The sequence below is a fragment of the Arachis ipaensis genome, chromosome B2 (genome assembly GCF_059453495.1).
Source record: "Arachis ipaensis isolate K30076 ecotype BB chromosome B2, ASM5945349v1, whole genome shotgun sequence".
NCBI classification, from domain to species: Eukaryota; Viridiplantae; Streptophyta; class Magnoliopsida; order Fabales; family Fabaceae; genus Arachis; species Arachis ipaensis.
This window is the reverse complement of record NC_142437.1, coordinates 91299515-91320046: the sequence shown is the minus strand read 5'-3', so window position 1 is coordinate 91320046 and position 20532 is coordinate 91299515. Positions and strand designations below refer to the sequence as shown.

At 37.9% G+C, this 20532-nt stretch overlaps 2 non-coding genes and 1 pseudogene across 2 annotated transcripts; 1 reads left to right on the top strand and 2 right to left on the bottom strand.

Moving 5' to 3' along the window:
* The first annotated feature begins 1076 nt into the window (after positions 1-1076).
* Positions 1077-1904, top strand: LOC148574833 (uncharacterized; annotated as a pseudogene).
* Positions 1905-11437: 9533 nt separating this feature from the next.
* Positions 11438-11545, bottom strand: LOC148574832 (small nucleolar RNA R71). The gene has a single exon (XR_015906780.1). It is a non-coding gene; the product is annotated as a small nucleolar RNA R71 (small nucleolar RNA).
* Positions 11546-20014: 8469 nt separating this feature from the next.
* On the bottom strand, positions 20015-20122 carry LOC148574831 (small nucleolar RNA R71). The gene has a single exon (XR_015906859.1). It is a non-coding gene; the product is annotated as a small nucleolar RNA R71 (small nucleolar RNA).
* Between the last annotated feature and the right edge of the window lie 410 nt (positions 20123-20532).

Genomic DNA, 20532 nt, shown 5'->3' with positions numbered 1-20532 from the left:
GAATAATGGTCGACCAAATTTTTTTAATAATAGTAGAACTAAAATTTATATGAAATATTAAGAATTAAATTGAAACAAATTAAATGTAAAAAATTATTTTTTAAATTTTTTGAAAATATTAAAAACAAAAAGTAGATTTTATCCTTTAACGTAATATATAAAATTATGAATAAATATATAGAAACATAAATATAATTTAATATAAATCTAAAAAATATACAAATTAAAAGTACAGTATTGAATAAAATCTCATAATCTCATGTAAACCATTTTGAAAATTAGATCGGATATTAAATCATTTAAACTACCAATTAAGAGATTTAGAGATTCAATTTATTTAATTAGGGTTTAAATGAATTATATTAAAATAAATAATATATTTAATATTTCAAATATAGAATAAATAAAAAAATGGCCATCAGTAAATAATAATAATAATAATAATAATAATAAACTTTTTTTAAGAATACATAATAATTGATAATAAGATATTATATAATTAATAATTTTTTATTATTTAAAGTTATGTTTTTTGGCAACAAATATACAGAGGTGTCTTAATACTGGTGTTTAAATTGATATATTTATTATTTTGTTTTAAAAGGTCTAAGTGATCAAATAGTTTATAAAAAAAATTGGATGAAAAATTTGGTTATGAATTTATTATTGGTGTTTTAGTTAGAAATGGGTGTAGTGAGTGTATTTACAAATTGATAGACGTGTCAGATGGAAGTTCCAACACGTAGGGGGCATGTTGCATGCAGCACGTGGGGGGCGTGATTGCCACATGGCAAAGTCTGGTTGCTTGGGACTGCAGCACGTGGGGGAGCGTGCTGAGTCAGCATGTGGGGACGTGTTACACGTGGCTTTCTCTCATTGGTTGATGAAGCAACATGTGGAGGGCGTGCAGAGTCAGCACGTAGGGGGCGTGTTGCCACGTGTCTCAGTCTGGTTGGCTGGTGATACAACACGTGGGGGCGTGCTAAGTACTCCCTCTATATAAGGCAAAACTCGATACCATTTTCATTGTGAAGAAGAGTATTTTTTGAGTTTTCTTTGATTATGTTGGTAGTGTAATGGAGGGTACTGTAAACTTGGTAGTGTATTGTAACGGTGAGATTATACGGAATACTCATGAGGGAGTGAGATTTGTGTGTCAGAATCTGTTTTTGTTTGTGGTTCCATGCACCATGACATTCATGGAGCTTCAGAACGGTCTCTGTCAAAGCATGGAGAATGGTATGTTGAGGAGAGTGAGCAGTATTTTGTACTAGAATCCGGTTATAGTTTTTCGTGGTCTAATATAGTTTGATATTATGCTGATCATTGACGAAGCGAGTATGCAAAATATGTTCTAAATTCATCGACAGAATCAGATGCGACAACCACAGATTGAGTTGTATGTTGAGTTTGAAAACGTAGAGGCAGATGAGATTCAAAATGATTTAGATATAGAGGATGATAGAGCTGCAGTGTACGAAGGAATGAATAGTGACAGCGAAGAGGACTTCGAAACCACTTATGAAGCCGGCGACGAAGACGAGGACGGTGATGTGGGAGTTGAGGTAGCAGCGGAGAATGTAGTGGTTCATCCCTCAGTTAGTCAACCGATGAATGTTCCATCTTTTAAGCGTAAATTGGATCTTGACGCCGTGTATGCACCGGAATTTTCGGAATATGAAAACATAGGTTCATGATGAGTGAATAATACGTCTTTGTTAATTTATATTTTTGGATTGATCAATGAATGATAATTTCTGCTTTCTGTAGGTGTTGCTGATCCTGAGGACGGAGAGTTCAGGATTGGAACGGAATATAATTCTAGAAAGTCGGTCATCGCAGTAATTAGAAGTTACACTATCTCTAGAGGAGTCAACTACAATGTGTATGAGTCTGAGCGATAGACGTTCTATGCAAAATGTAAGACGTGTGAGCATGGTGCAATTGACTTATCCGAGCCAGCTTGATATAGAAAAAGGGTTGTTGGGAGATACGCAGATACAACGGTAGGCACACGTGCACAATGAGAACGATTTCACATGATCATTCCAAGTTGGACTCGGATACAGTTGCTAATGCTATAAGGCCATTGGTCGAGAACGACCCGTCCGTCAAGGTGAAATCTATAATTACGGAAGTCCAGTCAAGGTTCAATTATACCATCAGTTATCGAAAGGCTTGGTTGACAAAGCAGAAGTCCATAGCCAAAGTTTTTGGTGGTTGGGAGGATTCTTACTAAGCTTTGCCATGGTGGATCTCAGTCATGGTTCATAAGATGTCTGGTTCAATTGTCCAAATAGAAACATGACCCCTATATAACGGGAGTGAGGAGGCGGAGGGGGTCAGAATACTCCACCGCATTTTTTGGAGTTTCAATCAATGCATTAGAGCATTCAAGCATTGCAAGTCTTTAGTTCAGGTTGACGGCACACACCTATACGAAAAATACAAAGGTACACTTCTGGTTGCTATTGTACAAGATGAGAACTAGAACATTGTGCCCTTGGTGGAGGGGGGAGACAATTGATGCGTGGCACTTCTTTCTTAGGAATCTATGAATGCATGTTGTTAAAAGAGACGGTGTGGGTATGATCTCATACTAACATGAGTCAATTCGGGCAGTAGTAAATCTTTCCGAAGGTGACTGGTAACCTCTAAGAGCATAGTAGATATTTTGCATGAGGCACATCAGTAGCAACTTCTTAAGGGCATTCAAAGTCCCGCACTTACAAAAACTTTTTGTCAACATAGGGTATTCAAGGACGGTGGAGGAGTACAACATCAACTATAAGAGGTTGGAAGAGCGAGGCGAGGCATATGTCCGGTGGTGCGATGCCATTGGACTTACACATTGGGTATTGGCATTTGACAAGGGACATCGATGGGGCCATATGATGACGAACCTTGTCGAATGCATTAATTCAGTGCTAAAGAGTGCCCGAAACCTACCTGTGTTGGCGCTCATCCGAGCAACATATTATTGGTTAAATGAACTTTTTATGTGGAAGAGTGCCGAGACTCATAAATGCAAGCATGCTGGATTTACTTACTCTGTATTTACACAATAGCAGATAGAAGTAAATATGCAACATGCTGGGAATATAGTTGTGCACCAGTTTGATAGAGGAAATGAGGTGTTTAAGGTGCGCGAAATGACTAGCGAAAAGGTGTTGGTAGTTGATCTTGCGCGACGGACGTGTGACTGTGGGCACTTTCTAGCTACCACAGGGGGTGGCTGTGCATACCCAAACTGACGCATCACTCGGTTTACAGGGTGTCATTCGACACACTCGAATGACAATAACGGAGAAACCGAGTCACATACCTCAAGGTGTCCATGTAACTCGTCGGGTATGATCAATCTTTCGTACAGCTGCCACACAAACTGGCCCATATTATTAGAAAATTAGAACCCTATATTAATGTTTCGATACGGGAATGACACGAACCCTAAATATTTATCTCGTCCATGTAGTTTATTTCCTGCCTAAAAGTCACTGTGGTCTTCGATAACCACGCTGTGGTCCGTTCGGAATGACTCCACCTGAAACATAGTTCATTAAAAAAATTAAAAATGGTTACCGTCAATCAAATATGCTGGTTCAATATAATGCAGGACTAAAATAGGAACTGTTATCTCATGGCAACTGGTATCTCAGCCGGTGGAAGGGACCATTTCAGTACAGGCGCAATACACGGCAGTCGCTCCCATGCCCAAACAAACAACAGATTAATAGGGACATATATCTCCTTAGTATCATACCGTGATGCACGGCATAATGCCCTACAAAGATGCGTGAGACATGCTATATGGATCCGCTCAAAATCGCAAAGCAATAGTAGATACTTCGCATGGGCATATGCGGTTGACTTATCCGTGAATAGGGTCAAACCCAACAAACAGAAAATCTGACATCTGACATATCTCTTAATAAACTCCTCACTGTCCAATGACTCTCTGTCTCTAATACGATGAACCCAACCCAACTTTTATATAAGATTTCGAAGAACTACTGACAACTGGTTTGCAATTGAATATCGCGATACTCTGGCTCTGTTGGAAGTCGCTACTACTATCTGTCCAGCCACTCACAGGCTCTCCATCAATGGGTAGGCCAAATATATGAGCGACATCTTCCAGTGTCACAGTAACCTCACCCACCAACAATACAAATGTATAAGTTTCCGGTCTCCATCTTTCCACCAGAGCAGTTAATAAGGGGTAAAATCCTCTTATCACCCCAATCTTAGAAACGTGGTAGAATCCCGTTGAGCGTAAGTAATTTTTTACCATTGGATTCCACGTCTGCAACAGATCCAATTACAAATCATCAAATTCCTGTTAGGCTGGTTCAACAAAAATATATTTATTAGTTTAAATAAATAATAATTATTATAAATAAATATTTATTTATAATACAAATTGACATCAATATAAAAACATTTTCTTAATCAAGAAAATCTCTCTCTTCTCCACTACTCCACTACGCTGTTCTCTCTCCCCTCCATTCTCTCTTTTCTTCTTCATTATGAAAAAGAAGGTTGCTACTAGAAGAGGCACTGGCACCTATATACCTCCTTGCAACCCCTCCTCATTCAAAGCAATCTCAATCACACACTCACATACACATTCATTCTCACTCATCTTCATCTCAGTCACCTTAACAGACGGAATCCATGGCAATAAAGACCATTCATCCTAGGGCTTCCTCAACACAGAAGGAGGCCGAGTTATCTCGGGCTAATAAGGGAGGAAAAGGAAAGGGTCCCATGCATGAAGAAGATCATCCACCATCTCCACCTCCTCGCTCTACCCCTCATCCTTCAGGACGATTTGCCCCTTCTAGCCATCCCTCCAAGGCCTCTAGAAGGCCATTTCTCAAACCTTCCAGGGGACCTCCTAACATTGATTCTCTTGACTACAAAACCAAATTGGTAAACCTTCTCATTCTCATTATGATTCTCTCTGCTTTTCTTCCTGTATGGATTATGAGTTTCACAAACAAGTACTGTCAAAACGTTCTCTATGATCTACTTTAGTTGTTGACCTTAAGGCTCTGACTGAAAAAGGAATTGATTTTAAAGTTAACTTTGATCTTTTGAAATGGAAAAACATCTTCAATATTCGAAAACCAGTATATCCGAATTTGGTCAGAGAATTTTATACCAACTTGCTTTTTCATGAGGGAGAAATCCACTCTTATGTCAAGGGTTGTCAAATTGTTGTGAATAAGGAAATCATTAGTGATGTACTTGGTTATGAAGACATCGGAGTGAGAGCCTACATGTCTGGAAAATGAGATGACCATCTAGGTATCTCTCATTAGGATGCCTTGGCTAGCATTTATGAAAATTTTTCACTTATGGATGGTATGATTTCCACCCATAAGGCTCTAGGTCCTGTTAGAGCCCAACTCTACCGAATCATCACTCATATTATTCTTCTCCAAAGTGGATCATACCAGCGAGTTACCATCTGTGATATTTTGGTGCTGTATGCCACTCTGAATCTTGCTCATATTTCATTTGCTTACCTCATGATTCGTCACATGCTAGACTGTGTTAGAAGTGAGAAAAATATTTCTCTACCTTATGAAATATTTCTGACTTGCATATTTGAATCTTTTTCAATTGATCTAAGTAATGAGTCTGTCGAAAACAAAGTTTCATCTCTAAAGGGCGGTGGTGCAATGAAACAAGCCAAAGGAAAGTACACCAAGACCACTAAGGATCAAGTTTTGGATGAAAGTGAAGATGAAAGCCTTTCCTCACCTTCAGTGGCTGGTACTTCTGATTCCCACAAGTACTTGATTACTGGGGTTGTCAAAGATGTCCTCCAAGAGTTTGTGTCTATGACCAAACAGATGGTCTAATCAAGCAAACAAATTCGAAAGATTACAATTCAAACTGAAAAATCTTTGATGAAATCCCATGACCGAATTAAGGTACTTTTAAAGCACCTTGATTCACTTGATGAGGATCAGGTAATGTCCGAGAAAGAGGAAGACATCTTGGAGACTGAAGAAGAGGAATCTGATGCTTAGTCTTGTCCCCTGTTGCCCTTGGAAGTTTGATACTTAGTTGTTTCTGAATTCTGAACTCTATTTTGATGGCACTGTGTTTCTTGGTACTTTGGATACTGCTTTAAATACTACTTTATGGATGACTGTAATAGGATTATCTCATTAACTTTGTTAGTAATAGCTTGTTTAACTTGCTGTTTTGGATTGTTTAGAGACATTCTTTCTGCAGGTTTCCTCCTTGATAACAAAAGAGGGAGAAAATAAGCTAAAAAATGGGCTATTGCTAAAAATAGCTACCTCTATTTTAAATTTTTGAACATGAGAAAAGAAACAAAGAAAAATGAATTAAAAATGGGTTACTAAAAATATTTGCCTCTACTTTGAATTTGTGAAACTCATGTTTTTGTTTGATGGAAAGTTTTTATCTCATGACTGCCTATGTTCTATTTTGAATGGCTGCCTCTGTTTTGGAAAGATGAGAAATCACATTTAAATGCTTTTGTCTTGTTCTTTGATATCTAAATTCTAAGAATATTAGCTTTAATCTGTGATTACTCTGTGTTTGATAAGGCTGATTAATGATCTTGTGAAAAACCTTGCAAAAACTAAACAGGATGTGGTGTTTTAGAATTGTTTGCAAATATATTGGTTACTTGGAATTGTTTCCACAGGTTGTTAAAAGCAAACATTTAAAAAGATCTTAGTGATCAAAGAAAAGGGGGAGTTTCATATTAAATAAATCATCAAAGGGAAGTTTCTTACCCTCAACTTCTCTCAATTCATTCTTTAATAATGTTTTTCATTAAGGGAGAAATTTTTGAATTTGGAAAACTAAAACTTAATTAAAGTGATGACCAAACATTATTGACTTATTATCAAATTGGTTATATGATTGTTTTTGTGTAATGTGCAGAAATTAATTTTCTTTTTTTATTCTCTTTTATACTGTGGCCAATCCTGAAGTTGGTTCTATACATGTGACCAGCTATCAGGAAAAGAATCGCAATAGCTAAATGATGGTGCACAATATCAGTCAGCCATAAGCTTTGCGTTTGTAGTACGTGTGTCGCCCAGGGCATAAGGGGCATGATGACTTGACGTCATCCTCACCTTCCTCCGGCTTATCACTACAATAGAAAAGAGAATAAAAAATAAGAGGGATATTCAATTTATATAAAACAGTTTCCCTTTTCTTTTTTAACCATATTTGCTTCTCCTGATGGTTGCTCAAGTAACAAAAATGTTGTATTTTCTGGTACCTCATTATGGATTGTATTAGTTTTTTTAGTGGGTATTCTTAATTCTATCATCTTTTGAAGCTATATCCCGATTCAAGATAAATTCATGAGGAAGTGGAATCTCCTTTGGATCTACTCCAGCATTTAAAAATTGGTTTCTTTCATAACAATTTCTATTAGAAATGAATTTTCTAGCATTTGACTCCGTACCACTGAAAAGTTGAATACGACAATACCCGAAGATTCACAAGTAGCTGAATATTTATTCCAAAAGGGCTTATTTGATTCAATCGTACCGCATAATCCTTTAAAAGGGGTTTTAAGTGAGTTATTTCAGCTCCATGCTTTCTTCCCTTTGTGAAAAAATTAGCAGAGTTTAAAAGATTTTTTTTTTCTTTTTCCAAATAAAAAAATGAAAAAGTGTATTATTGAAACAAGCCCAGTAAGAAAGCCCATAAACACAAACACATTGGCCAACACAAATTTTAACCATACCATTCACTCAAATCTTGATCCAAAAAGGATGGACAACTGAACCATAAGAAAGAAAGAAATCAAACCTAGCCCAAATAAAGATCCAAGTCCAAGTCGGTGATCACTCTCAAACTCGTTACTAACCGGATAAATAAAATTCAATTCATTTGAATCCCTTATTCACTTCCACCAAACACAATCTCTCTCTTCTCTCTTTTCTTTTCCTTCCAGATGAGCGGATAATTTATACGCTTTTTGGCATTGTTTTTAGTATGCTTTTAGTATATTTTAATTAGTTTTTATTATATTTTTATTAGTTTTTATTTAAAAATCATATTTCTGGACTTTACTATAAGTTTATGTGTTTTTCTGTGATTTCAGGTATTTTCTGGCTGAAATTGAAGGACCTGAGCAAGAATCTGATTCAGAGGCTGAAAAAGGACTGCAGATGCTATTGGATTCTGACCTCCCTGCACTCAAAGTGGATTTTCTGGAGCTACAGAAGCCCAATTGGTGCGCTCTCAATTGCGTTGGAAAGTAGACATTCTGGGATTTCCATCAATATATAATAATCCATACTTTATCCGATATTTGATGGCCTAAACAGGCGTTCCAAGTCAGCTCAAGAATTCTGGCGTTTAACTCCAAAACTGGCACAAAAGTTGGAGTTAAACGCCCAAACTGGCACAAAAGCTGGCGTTTAACTCCAAGAAAAGTCTCTACACATGGAAGCTTCAATGCTCAGCCCAAGCACACACCAAGTGGGTCAGGAAGAAGATTTCTGCATTAATTACTGATTTCTGTAAACCCTAGGCTACTAGTTCTCTATAAATAGGACCTTTTGCTATTGTATTTTCACACTTGATATTTTTTGGATCTTTGATAAGTCTTATGCTATCTTAGACATGTTTGGGGGCTGGCCTCACGGCCATGCCTGAACCTTGTTCTTATGTATTTTCAACGGTGGAGTTTTTACACACCATAGATTAAGGTGTGGAGCTCTGCTGTTCTTCATGAATTAATACAAAGTACTATTGTTTTTCTATTCAACTCAAGTCTATTTCTTCTCCAAGATATTCATTCGTTCTTCAACTTGATGAATGTGATGATCCGTGACATTCATCATCATTCTCACCTATGAACATGTGCCTGACAACCACCTCTGTTCTACTAGCAATGGCTTGAATGCGTATCTCTTGGGTTTCTGATCTAAGATTGGAACCTTCGTGGTATAGGCTAGAATTATTGGCGGCCATTCCTGAGATCTGAAACGTCTAAACCTTGTCTGTGGTATTCTGAGTAGGATCTGGGAAGGGATGATTGTGACGAGCTTCAAACTCGCGATTGTGGGGCGTGTGACAGACGCAAAAGGATCAATGGATCCTATTCCGACATGATCGAGAACCGACAGCTGATTAGCCGATGTTGTGACAGAGCATCAGGACCATTTTTACTGAGAGGACGGGATGTAGCCATTGACAACGGTGATGTCCAACATAAAGCTTGCCATGGAAAGGAGTATGAATGATTGGAAGAAGGCAATAGGAAAGCAGAGGTTCAAGGGGAACAAAGCATCTTCATACGCTTATCTGAAATCCACCAATGAATTACATAAGTATCTCTATCTTTATTTTATGTTTTATTCATCTTTTAATTATCAATCCTCCATCACCATTTGAATCTGCCTGACTGAGATTTACAAGATGACCATAGCTTGCTTCAAGCCGACAATCTCCGTGGGATCGACCCTTACTCACGTACGGTTTATTACTTGGACGACCCAGTGCACTTGCTGGTTAGTTGTGTGGAATTGTGACAAAGTGTGATTCACGTTTGAGAGCACCAAGTCTTTGGCGCCATTGTTGATGATCACAATTTCGTGCACCAAGTTTTTGGCGCCGTTACCGGGGATTGTTCGAGTTTGGACAACTGACGGTTCATCTTGTTGCTTAGATTAGGTACTTTTCAGAATTTTTAAGAATGAATTCTAGAGTTTCAAGGTGATGTTCTTATCATCACAAAAGCTGATTGATTCTCATCAATTTAGCTATTGAATGTAATGTCCTACTGAAACTTGGCCAAACATGTCTAATCATTTTAGACTGAAGCTTTAGACTAACATTGCATGATTCCTGGAATCCTTATTAAAAGTTTTGATTCTCTTTATTTTCTTTTCTATATAATTTTCGTAAAAAATACAAAAAAATTTTAAAATCATAAAACCAAAAATATAATTTTCGTAAAAAATTCAAAAAAATTTCAAAATTGTGTCTTTTCAAGCTAATAATATAGAGAATTGAAGATTCAGAACATTCAGCAGAGGAATCAAACAGAAAAAGTTGGGCGTTCAAAACGCCCAGTGAAGAAGGAAAACTGGTGTTTAAACGCCAGCCAGGGTACCTGGCTGGGCGTTTAACGCCCAAAAAGGTAGAGATTTGGGCGTTAAACGCCAGAATGGGCACCATTCTGGGCGTTTAACGCCAGGATGACACTAGAGGGAAGATTTTGTTTTTAATTCACATTTTTTTCAAGTTTTCATAATTTTTCAAAATCAAATCTTTTTCAAATCATATCTTTTCAATCATATCTCTTTCAAAATCAATTTCTTTCCATTTTATATTTATTTTTACTATTTTCAAAAATCCTTGCTTCAATTCAAGATTTACTTTAAAAATTTTTAAGTTGTTACTTGCCTATTAAGAAAGGATCAAATTTTAAATTTTAGAATCATATCTTCTAATTTCTTGTTAGTCAAGTAATCAACTTTAGTTTCAAAACTTTCTCTTTTTAATTTGATTTTCTTATCTTTTCAATCATATCTTTTTAATTTCTGATTTCAAAATCTTTTTCAAAAAAATCACTTGATTTCTTTCCCAATCTTAGTTTTCGAAAATCATCAATCAAATTTTCAAAATTTCTTTTAATTATTTCAAAATCTTTTGCTTTAATTTTCGAAAATTCTTCCCCTCTTCTCACATCCTTCTATTTAAAGGACTAAGACTCCTCATCAAGGTGCAATTCGAACTCTGTCCCTCTGGATAAGTTTGAATTCCCTCTTCTCCACCTCCTCCTTCTATTCTTCTTTTCCTCTGACACCTTAAGGAATCTCTATACTGTGACATAGAGGATTCCCTACTTTCTTGTTCTCTTCTCTTTCATATGAGCAGGAGCAAAGATAAAGGCATACTTGTTCAAGCTGATCCTGAACCTGAAAGGACCTTGAAGAGAAACCTAAGAGAAACTAAAGAACAATTCTCTTTAGAGGGCCTAACAGAACTCTTCAAAGAAGAAGAAACCATGGCAGCCGAAAACAACAACAATGCCAACAATACAAGGAAGGTGCTTGGTGACTTTACTGCACCTACTCCTGATTTTTATGGGAGAAGCATCTCAATCCCTGCCATTGGAGCAAACAACTTTGAGCTTAAGCCTCAATTAGTTTCTCTAATGCAACAGAATTGCAAGTTTCATGGACTTCCATTGGAAGATCCTCATCAGTTCTTAGCTGAGTTCTTGCAAATCTGTGACACTGTCAAGACCAATGGGGTTGACCCTGAAGTCTACAGACTTATGCTTTTTCCTTTTGCTGTAAGAGACAGAGCTAGAACATGGTTGGATTCACAACCTAAAGAAAGCCTGAACTCTTAGGAAAAGCTAGTTAATGCCTTCTTGGCAAAGTTCTTTCCACCTCAAAAATTGAGCAAGCTTAGAGTGGAAGTCCAAACCTTCAGACAGAAGGATGGTGAGTCCCTCTATGAAGCTTGGGAGAGATACAAGCAATTGATCAGAAGGTGCCCTTCTGACATGCTTTCAGAATAGAGCATCATAGGAATCTTCTATGATGGTCTATCTGAACTATCCAAGATGTCATTGGATAGCTCTGCTGGAGGATCTCTTCATCAGAAGAAGACGCCTGCAGAAGCCCGGGAACTCATTGAAATGGTTGCAAATAACCAATTCATGTACACCTCTGAAAGGAATCCTGTGAATAATGGGTCAACTCAGAAGAAAGGAGTTCTTGAGATTGATACTCTGAATGCCATGTTGGCTTAGAATAAAATATTGACCCAACAAGTCAATATGATTTCTCAGAGTCTGTCTGAAATGTAAGCAGCAACAGGCAGTACTAAAGAAGCTTCCTCTGAAGAAGAAGCTTATGATCCTGAGAACCCAGCAATGGAAGAGGTAAATTACATGGGAGAACCCTATGGAAACACCTATAATCCTTCATGGAGAAATCATCCAAATCTCTTATGGAATGATCAACAGAGACCTCAACAAAGTTTCAACAACAATAATGTTGGAAGAAACAGGTTTAATAATAGCAAGCCTTTTCCATCATCTTCTTAGCAATAGACAGAGAATTCTAAGCAAAGCCACTCTGACTTACCAACCATAGTCTCTGATCTAATCAAGACCACTCAAAGTTTCATGACTGAAACAAGGTCCTCCATTATAAATTTGGAGGCACAAGTCGGTCAGCTGAGTAAGAAAATTACTGAACTCCCTCCTAGCACTCTCCCAAGCAACACATAAGAGAATCCAAAAAGAGAGTGCAAGGCAATAACCACAACCCACACGGCCGAACCTGGAGAGGAGAAAGAGGTAATGATCTCCACTAAGGAAGACTTCAATGGACGTCCACTGACCTCCATGGAGTTCCCTAAAGAGGAACCATGGGAATCTGAGGCTCAGACTGAGACCATAGAGATTCCATTAAATTTACTTTTGCCATTCATGAGCTCTGATGAGTATTCTTCCTCTGAAGAGGATGAAGATGTTACTGAAGAGCAAGTTGCTAAGTACCTTGGAGCAATCATGAAGCTAAATGCCAAGTTGTTTGGTAATGAGACTTGGGAGGATGAACCTCCATTGCTCATCAAAGAACTGGATGACTTGACTAGGCAGAGATTACCTCAAAAGAGACAGGACCCTAGAAAGTTCTCAATCCCTTGTACCATAGGTACCATGACCTTTGAGAAGACTCTGTGTGACCTAGAGTCAAGCATAAACCTTATGCCTCTCTCTGTAATGGAGAAGCTAGGGATCATTGAGGTACAAGCTGCAAGAATCTCACTAGAGATGGCAGACAATTCAAAGAAACAGGCTTATAGACTTGTAGAGGATGTCTTGGTGAAGGTTGAAGACCATTACATCCCTGCTGATTTCATAGTCCTAGAGACTGGGAAGTGTATGGATGAATCCATCATCCTTGGCAGACCCTTCCTAGCCACAGCAAAAGCTGTGATTGATGTTGACAGAGGAGAATTGATCATTCAAGTGAATGGAGACTCCCTTGTGTTAAAAGCTCAAGGATATCCCTCTATCACCATGGAAAGGAAGCACGAAGAGCTTCTCTCAATACAGAGTCAATCAGAGCCCCCCACAGTCAAACTCTAAGTTTGGTGTTGGGAGACCACAACTAAACTTTAAGTTTGGTGTTGAACCCCCACATTCAAACTCTAAGTTTGGTGTTGGGAGGTTTCAACATTGCTCTGAACATCTGTGAGGCTCCATGAGAGCCACTGTCAAGCTATTGACATTAAAGAAACGCTTGTTGGGAGGCAACCCAATTTTTACTTATCTATGTTAAATTTCTATTTTCCTTTGTTATTTTATGTTTTCTGTAGGTTGATGATCATGTGAAGTCACAAAAACAATTGAAAAAGCAAAAATAAAGTGAAAACAGAATGAAAAATAGAACACCCTAGAGGAAACAGTTACTGGCTTTTAAACGCCAGTAAAGGTAGCAGAATAGGCGTTAAACGCCCAGTCTGGCACCATTCTGGGCGTTTAACGCCAGAAAAGGGCACCAGACTAGCGTTTAACGCCAGGAATGGGCAAGAAGCTAGCGTTAAACGCCAAAAATGGGCAGCAGCGTGGCGTTTAACGCCAGAATTGGCAGCAAGGGGCGTTTTGCACGCCACATGGTGCAGGGATGAAAAATTCTTGACACCTCAGGATCTGTGGACCCCACAGGATCCCTACCTACCCCACCACTCTCTTTCTTCTTCACCCATTTACCAATCACCTCAATACCTCTTTCCCAAAAACCCCTCACCTATCAAATCCCACCATTCTCTTCACCACTCACATCTATCCTTCATAAAACTCCCCCTACCTCACCATCCAAATTCAAACCACTTTCCCTCCCAAACCCACCCATAATGGCCGAAACACAAAACCCACTCCATCTCCTCTATTTCTTCTTCTTCTACTATCTTCTTTCTTCTTTTGCTCGAGGACGAGCAACCTTCTAAGTTTGGTGTGGTAAAAGCTAAAGCTTTTTGTTTTTCCATAACCATTTATGGCACCAAAGACCGGAGAAACCTCTAGAAAGAGGAAAGGGAAGGCAAAAGCTTCCACCTTCGAGTCATGGGAGATGAAGAGATTCCTCTTAAAGGTGCATCAAGACCACTTCTATGAAGTTGTGGCCAAGAAGAAGGTGATCCCCGAGGTCCCTTTTAAGCTCAAAAAGGGCGAATATCTGGAGATCCGATATGAGATCCGAAGAAGAGGTTGGGAAGTTCTCACCAACCCTATTCAACAAGTCGGAATCTTAATGGTTCAAGAGTTCTATGCCAATGCATGGATCACCAAGAACCATGATCAAAGTGTGAACCGGGACCCCAAGAAATGGCTTACAATGGTTCGAGGGAAATACTTAGACTTTAGTCTGGAAAATGTAAGGTTGGCATTCAACTTGCCTATGATGCAAGGAGATGCACACTCCTACACTAGAAGGGTCAATTTTGATCAAAGTTTGGACCAAGTCCTCATGGACATATGTGAAGAGGGCGCTCAATGGAAGAGAGATTCAAGAGGGAAGATGGTTCAACTAAGAAAGCATGACCCCAAGCCCGTGGCTAGGGGATGGTTGGAGTTCATCCAACGCTCAATCATTCCCACTAGCAACCGGTCCGAAGCTACTATAGACCGGGCTATCATGATACATAGCATCATGATTGGAGAGGAAGTGGAAGTTCATGAGGTTATATCCCAAGAACTCTACAAGGTGGCGGACAAGTCCTCTCCTTTGGCAAGGTTAGCCTTCCCTCATCTCATTTGTCACCTTTGCAATTCGGTTGGAATTGACATAGAGGGAGACATTCTCATTGATGAGGACAAACCCATCACTAAGAAAAGGATGGAGCACACAAGAGATCCCACTCATGAACAAGAGCATGAGGAAATTCCTCATCATGAAATCCTTGAGATGCCTCAAGGGATGCATCTTCCTCCACAAAACTATTGGGAGCAAATCAACACCTTCCTAGGAGAATTAAGTTCCAACATGGGACAACTAAGGGTGGAGCACCAAGAGCATTTCATCCTCCTCCATAAAATTAGAGAAGATCAAAGAATCATGAGAGAGGAGCAACAAAGGCAAGGAAGAGACATTGAGGAGCTCAAGCACTCCATAAGATCTTCAAGAGGAAGAACAAGCCGCCATCACTAAGGTGGACACGTTCTTTAACTTCCTTGTTCTTTATTTTCCTGTTTTTCGAAAATTATGCTTTATGTTTATCTATGTTTGTGTCTTTATTACATGATCATTAGTGTCTATGCCTTAAAGCTATGAAAATGAATCCATCACCTTTCTTAAATGAAAAAATGTTTTTAATTGAAAAAGAAAAAGAAGTGCATGAATTTCAAATTTTAAAACAGTTTAATTATTTTGACGTGGTGGCAATACTATTGTTTTTCTGAATGAATGCTTGAACAGTACATATTTTTGAATTTGATTGTTTATGAATGTTAAAATTGTTGGCTCTTGAAAGAATGAAAGGAAAAGGAGAAATGTTATTTGATGATCTGAAAAATCATAAAATTGATTCTTGAAGCAAGAAAAAGCAGTGAAAAGCTTGCAAAAAAAAAAAAAGAGGAAGGAAAAGCAAGCAGAAAAAGCCAATACCCCTTTAAACCAAAAGGCAAAGGTGATAAAAAGGATCCAAGGCTTTGAGCATCAGTGGATAGGAGGGCCCACAGGAATAAAATCCTGGCTTAAGCGGCTAAACCAAGCTGTCCCTAACCATGTGCTTGTGGCGTGAAGGTGTCAAGTGAAAACTTGAGACTGAGCGGTTGAAGTCGAGGTCCAAAGCAAAAAGAAGAGTGTGCTTAAGAACCCTGGACACCTCTAATTGGGGACTCTAGTAAAGCTGATTCACAATCTGAAAAGGTTCACCCAGTTATGTGTCTGTGGCATTTATGTATCCGGTGGTAATACTGGAAAACAAAGTGCTTAGGGCCACGGCCAAGACTCTTAAAGTAGCTGTGTTCAAGAATCAACATACTTAACTAGGAGAATTAATAACACTATCTGGATTCTGAGTTCTTATAGATGCCAATTATTCTGAACTTCAAAGTATAAAGTGAGATGCCAAAACTGTTCAGAAGCAAAAAGCTAAAAGCCTCGCTCATCTAATTAATACTGATCTTCATAGATGTTTTTGGAATTCATTGTATATTCTCTTCTTTTTATCCTATTTGATTTTTAGTTGCTTGGGGACAAGCAACAATTTAAGTTTGGTGTTGTGATGAGCGGATAATTTATACGCTTTTTGGCATTGTTTTTAGTATATTTTAATTAGTTTTTATTATATTTTTATTAGTTTTTATTTGAAAATTATATTTCTGGACTTTACTATGAGTTTGTGTGTTTTTCTGTGATTTCAAGTATTTTCTGGCAGAAATTGAGGGACCTGAGCAAAAATCTGATTCAGAGGCTGAAAAAGGACTGCAGATGCTGTTGGATTCTGACCTCCCTACACTCAAAGTGAATTTTTTGGAGCTAACAAAGCCCAATTGGTGCGCTCTAAATTTCGTTAGAAAATAGACATTCTGGGCTTTCCAGCAATATATAATAGTCCATACTTTGCCCGAGATTTGATGGCCCAAACAGGCGTTTCAAGTCAGCTCAAGAATTCTGGCGTTTAACTCCAAAACTGGCACAAAAGTTGGAGTTAAACGCCCAAACTGGCACAAAAGCTGGCGTTTAACTCCAAAAAAAGTCTCTACACATGGAAGCTTCAATGCTCAGCCCAATCACACACCAAGTGGGTCCGTAAGAAGATTTCTGCATTAATTACTGATTTCTGTAAACCCTAGGCTACTAGTTCTCTATAAATAGGACCTTTTGCTATTGTATTTTCACACTTGATATTTTTTGGATCTTTGATAAGTCTTATGCTATCTTAGACACGTTTGGGGGCTGGCCTCAAAGCCATGCCTGGACCTTGTTCTTATGTATTTTCAACGGTGGAGTTTCCACACACCATAGATTAAGGTGTGGAGTTCTGCTGTTCTTCATGAATTAATACAAAGTACTATTATTTTTCTATTCAACTCAAGTCTATTTCTTCTCCAAGATATTCATTCCTTCTTCAACTTGATGAATGTGATGATCCGTGACACTCATCATCATTCTCACATATGAATATGTGCCTGACAACCACCTCTGTTCTACTAGCAATGGCTTGAATGCGTATCTCTTGGGTTTCTGATCTAAGATTGGAACCTTCGTGGTATAGGCTAGAATTATTGGTGGCCATTCCTGAGATCTAGAACGTCTAAACCTTGTCTATGGTATTCTGAGTAGGATCTGGGAAGGGATGATTGTGACGAGCTTCAAACTCGCGATTGTGGGGCGTGTGACAGACGCAAAAGGATCAATGGATCCTATTCCGACATGATCGAGAACCGACAGCTGATTAGCCGATGTTGTGACAGAGCATCAGGACCATTTTCACTGAGAGGACGGGATGTAGCCATTGACAACGGTGATGCCCAACATAAAGCTTGCCATGGAAAGGAGTATGAATGATTGGAAGAAGGCAATAGGAAAGTAGAGGTTCAAGGGGAACAAAGCATCTTCATACGCTTATCTGAAATCCACCAATGAATTACATAAGTATCTCTATCTTTATTTTATGTTTTATTCATCTTTTAATTATCAATCCTCCATCACCATTTGAATCTGCCTGACTGAGATTTACAAGATGACCATAGCTTGCTTCAAGCCGACAATCTCCGTGGGATCGACCCTTACTCACGTAAGGTTTATTACTTGGACGACCCAGTGCACTTGCTGGTTAGTTGTGCGGAATTGTGACAAAGTGTGATTCACGTTTGAGAGCACCAAGTCTTTGGCGCCATTGTTGATGATCACAATTTTGTGCACCAAGTTTTTGGCTCCGTTGCCGGGGGTTGTTCGAGTTTGGACAATTGACGGTTCATCTTGTTGCTTAGATTAGGTACTTTTCAGAATTTTTAAGAATGAATTCTAGAGTTTCAAGGTGATGTTCTTATCATCAAAAAAGCTGATTAATTCTCATCAATTTAGCTATTGAATGTAATGTCCTGCTGAAGCTTGGCCAAACATGTCTAATCTTTTTAAACTGAAGCTTTAGACTAACATTGCATGATTCCTGGAATTCTTATTAAAAGTTTTGATTCTCTTTATTTTCTTTTCTATATAATTTTAGAAAAAAATACAAAAAAATTTTAAAATCATAAAACCAAAAATATTTTATGTTTCTTGTTTGAGTCTATTGTCTAATTTTAAGTTTGGTGTCAATTGCATGTCTTTATCCTTCTAATTTTCGAAAATTTATACATATTGTTCTTCATTGATCTTCAAGTTGTTCTTGATGATTTCATTGCTTTGATCTTCAAATTCTCTTGTTTTGTGTGTTTTGTTGTTTCTCATATGCATTCTCAATTTGTTAGTGTCTCTTATATGAAAATATTTAAGTTTGGTGTCTTGCATGCATTGTTTATTTGATCTTAGTTGAAATTTTTATTGTTTCTCATCATTAAAAAATTCAAAAATATTTTCAAAATTGTGTCTTTTCAAGCTAATAATACAGTGAATTGAAGATTCAGAACATTCAACAGAGGAATCAAACAGAAAAATCTGGGCGTTCAAAACGCCAAGTGAAGAAGGAAAACTGGCGTTTAAACGCCAGCCAGGGTACCTGACTGGGAGTTTAACACCCAAAAAGGTAGAGATTTGGGCGTTAAACGCCAGAATGGGCACCATTCTGGGCGTTTAACGCCAGGATGACACTAGAGGAAATATTTTGTTTTTAATTCACATTTTTTTCAAGTTTTCATAATTTTTCAAAATCAAATCTTTTTCAAATCATATCTTTTCAATCATATCTCTTTCAAAATCAATTTCTTTCCATTTTATATTTATTTTTACTATTTTCAAAAATCCTTGCTTCAATTCAAGATTTACTTTAAAAATTTTCAAGTTGTTACTTGCCTATTAAGAAAGGATCAAATTTTAAATTTTAGAATCATATCTTCTAATTTCTTATTAGTCAAGTAATCAACTTTAGTTTCAAAACTTTCTCTTTTTAATTTGATTTTCTTATCTTTTCAATCATATCTTTTTAATTTCTGATTTCAAAATCTTTTTAAAAAAAAATCACTTGATTTATTTTCCAATCTTAGTTTTCGAAAATCATCAATCAAATTTTCAAAATTTCTTTTAATTATTTCAAAATCTTTTGGTTTAATTTTCGAAAATTCTTCCCCTCTTCTCACATCCTTCTATTTAAAGGACTAAGACTCCTCATTAAGGTGCAATTCGAACTCTGTCCCTCTTGATAAGTTCGAATTCCCTCTTCTCCACCTCCTCCTTCTATTCTTCTTTTCCTTTGACACCTCAAGGAATCTCTATATTGTGACATAGAGGATTCTCTACTTTCTTGTTCTCTTCTCTTTCATATGAGCAGGAGCAAAGATAAAGGCATACTTGTTCAAGCTGATCCTGAACCTGAAAGGACCTTGAAGAGAAAGCTAAGAGAAGCTAAAGAACAATTCTCTTTAGAGGGCCTAACAGAACTCTTCAAAGAAGAAGAAACCATGGCAGCCGAAAACAACAACAATGCCAACAATACAAGGAAGGTGCTTGGTGACTTTACTGCACCTACTCCTGATTTTTATGAGAGAAGCATCTCAATCCCTGCCATTGGAGCAAACAACTTTGAGCTTAAGCCTCAATTAGTTTCTCTAATGCAACAGAATTGCAAGTTTCATGGACTTTCATTGGAAGATCCTCATCAGTTCTTAGCTGAGTTCTTGCAAATCTGTGACACTGTCAAGACCAATGGGGTTGACCCTGAAGTCTATAGACTTATGCTTTTTCCTTTTGCTGTAAGAGACAGAGCTAGAACATGGTTGGATTCACAACCTAAAGAAAGCCTGAACTCTTAGGAAAAGCTAGTTAATGCCTTCTTGGCAAAGTTCTTTCCACCTCAAAAATTGAGCAAGCTTAGAGTGGAAGTCCAAACCTTCAGACAGAATGATGGTGAGTCCCTCTATGAAGCTTGGGAGAGATACAAGCAATTGATCAGAAGGTGCCCTTCTGACATGCTTTCAGAATAGAGCATCATAGGAATCTTCTATGATGGTCTGTCTGAACTATCCAAGATGTCATTGGATAGCTCTGCTGGAGGATCTCTTCATCTGAAGAAGACGCCTGCAGAAGCCCAGGAACTCATTGGAATGGTTGCAAATAACCAATTCATGTACACCTCTGAAAGGAATCCTGTGAATAATGGGTCAACTCAAAAGAAAGGAGTTCTTGAGATTGATACTCTGAATGCCATGCTGGCTCAGAATAAAATATTGACCCAACAAGTCAATATGATTTTTCAGAGTCTGTCTGAAATGCAAGCAGCAACAGGCAGTACTAAAGAAGCTTCCTCTGAAGAAGAAGCTTATGATCCTGAGAACCCAGCAATGGAAGAGGTAAATTACATGGGAGAACCCTATGGAAACACCTA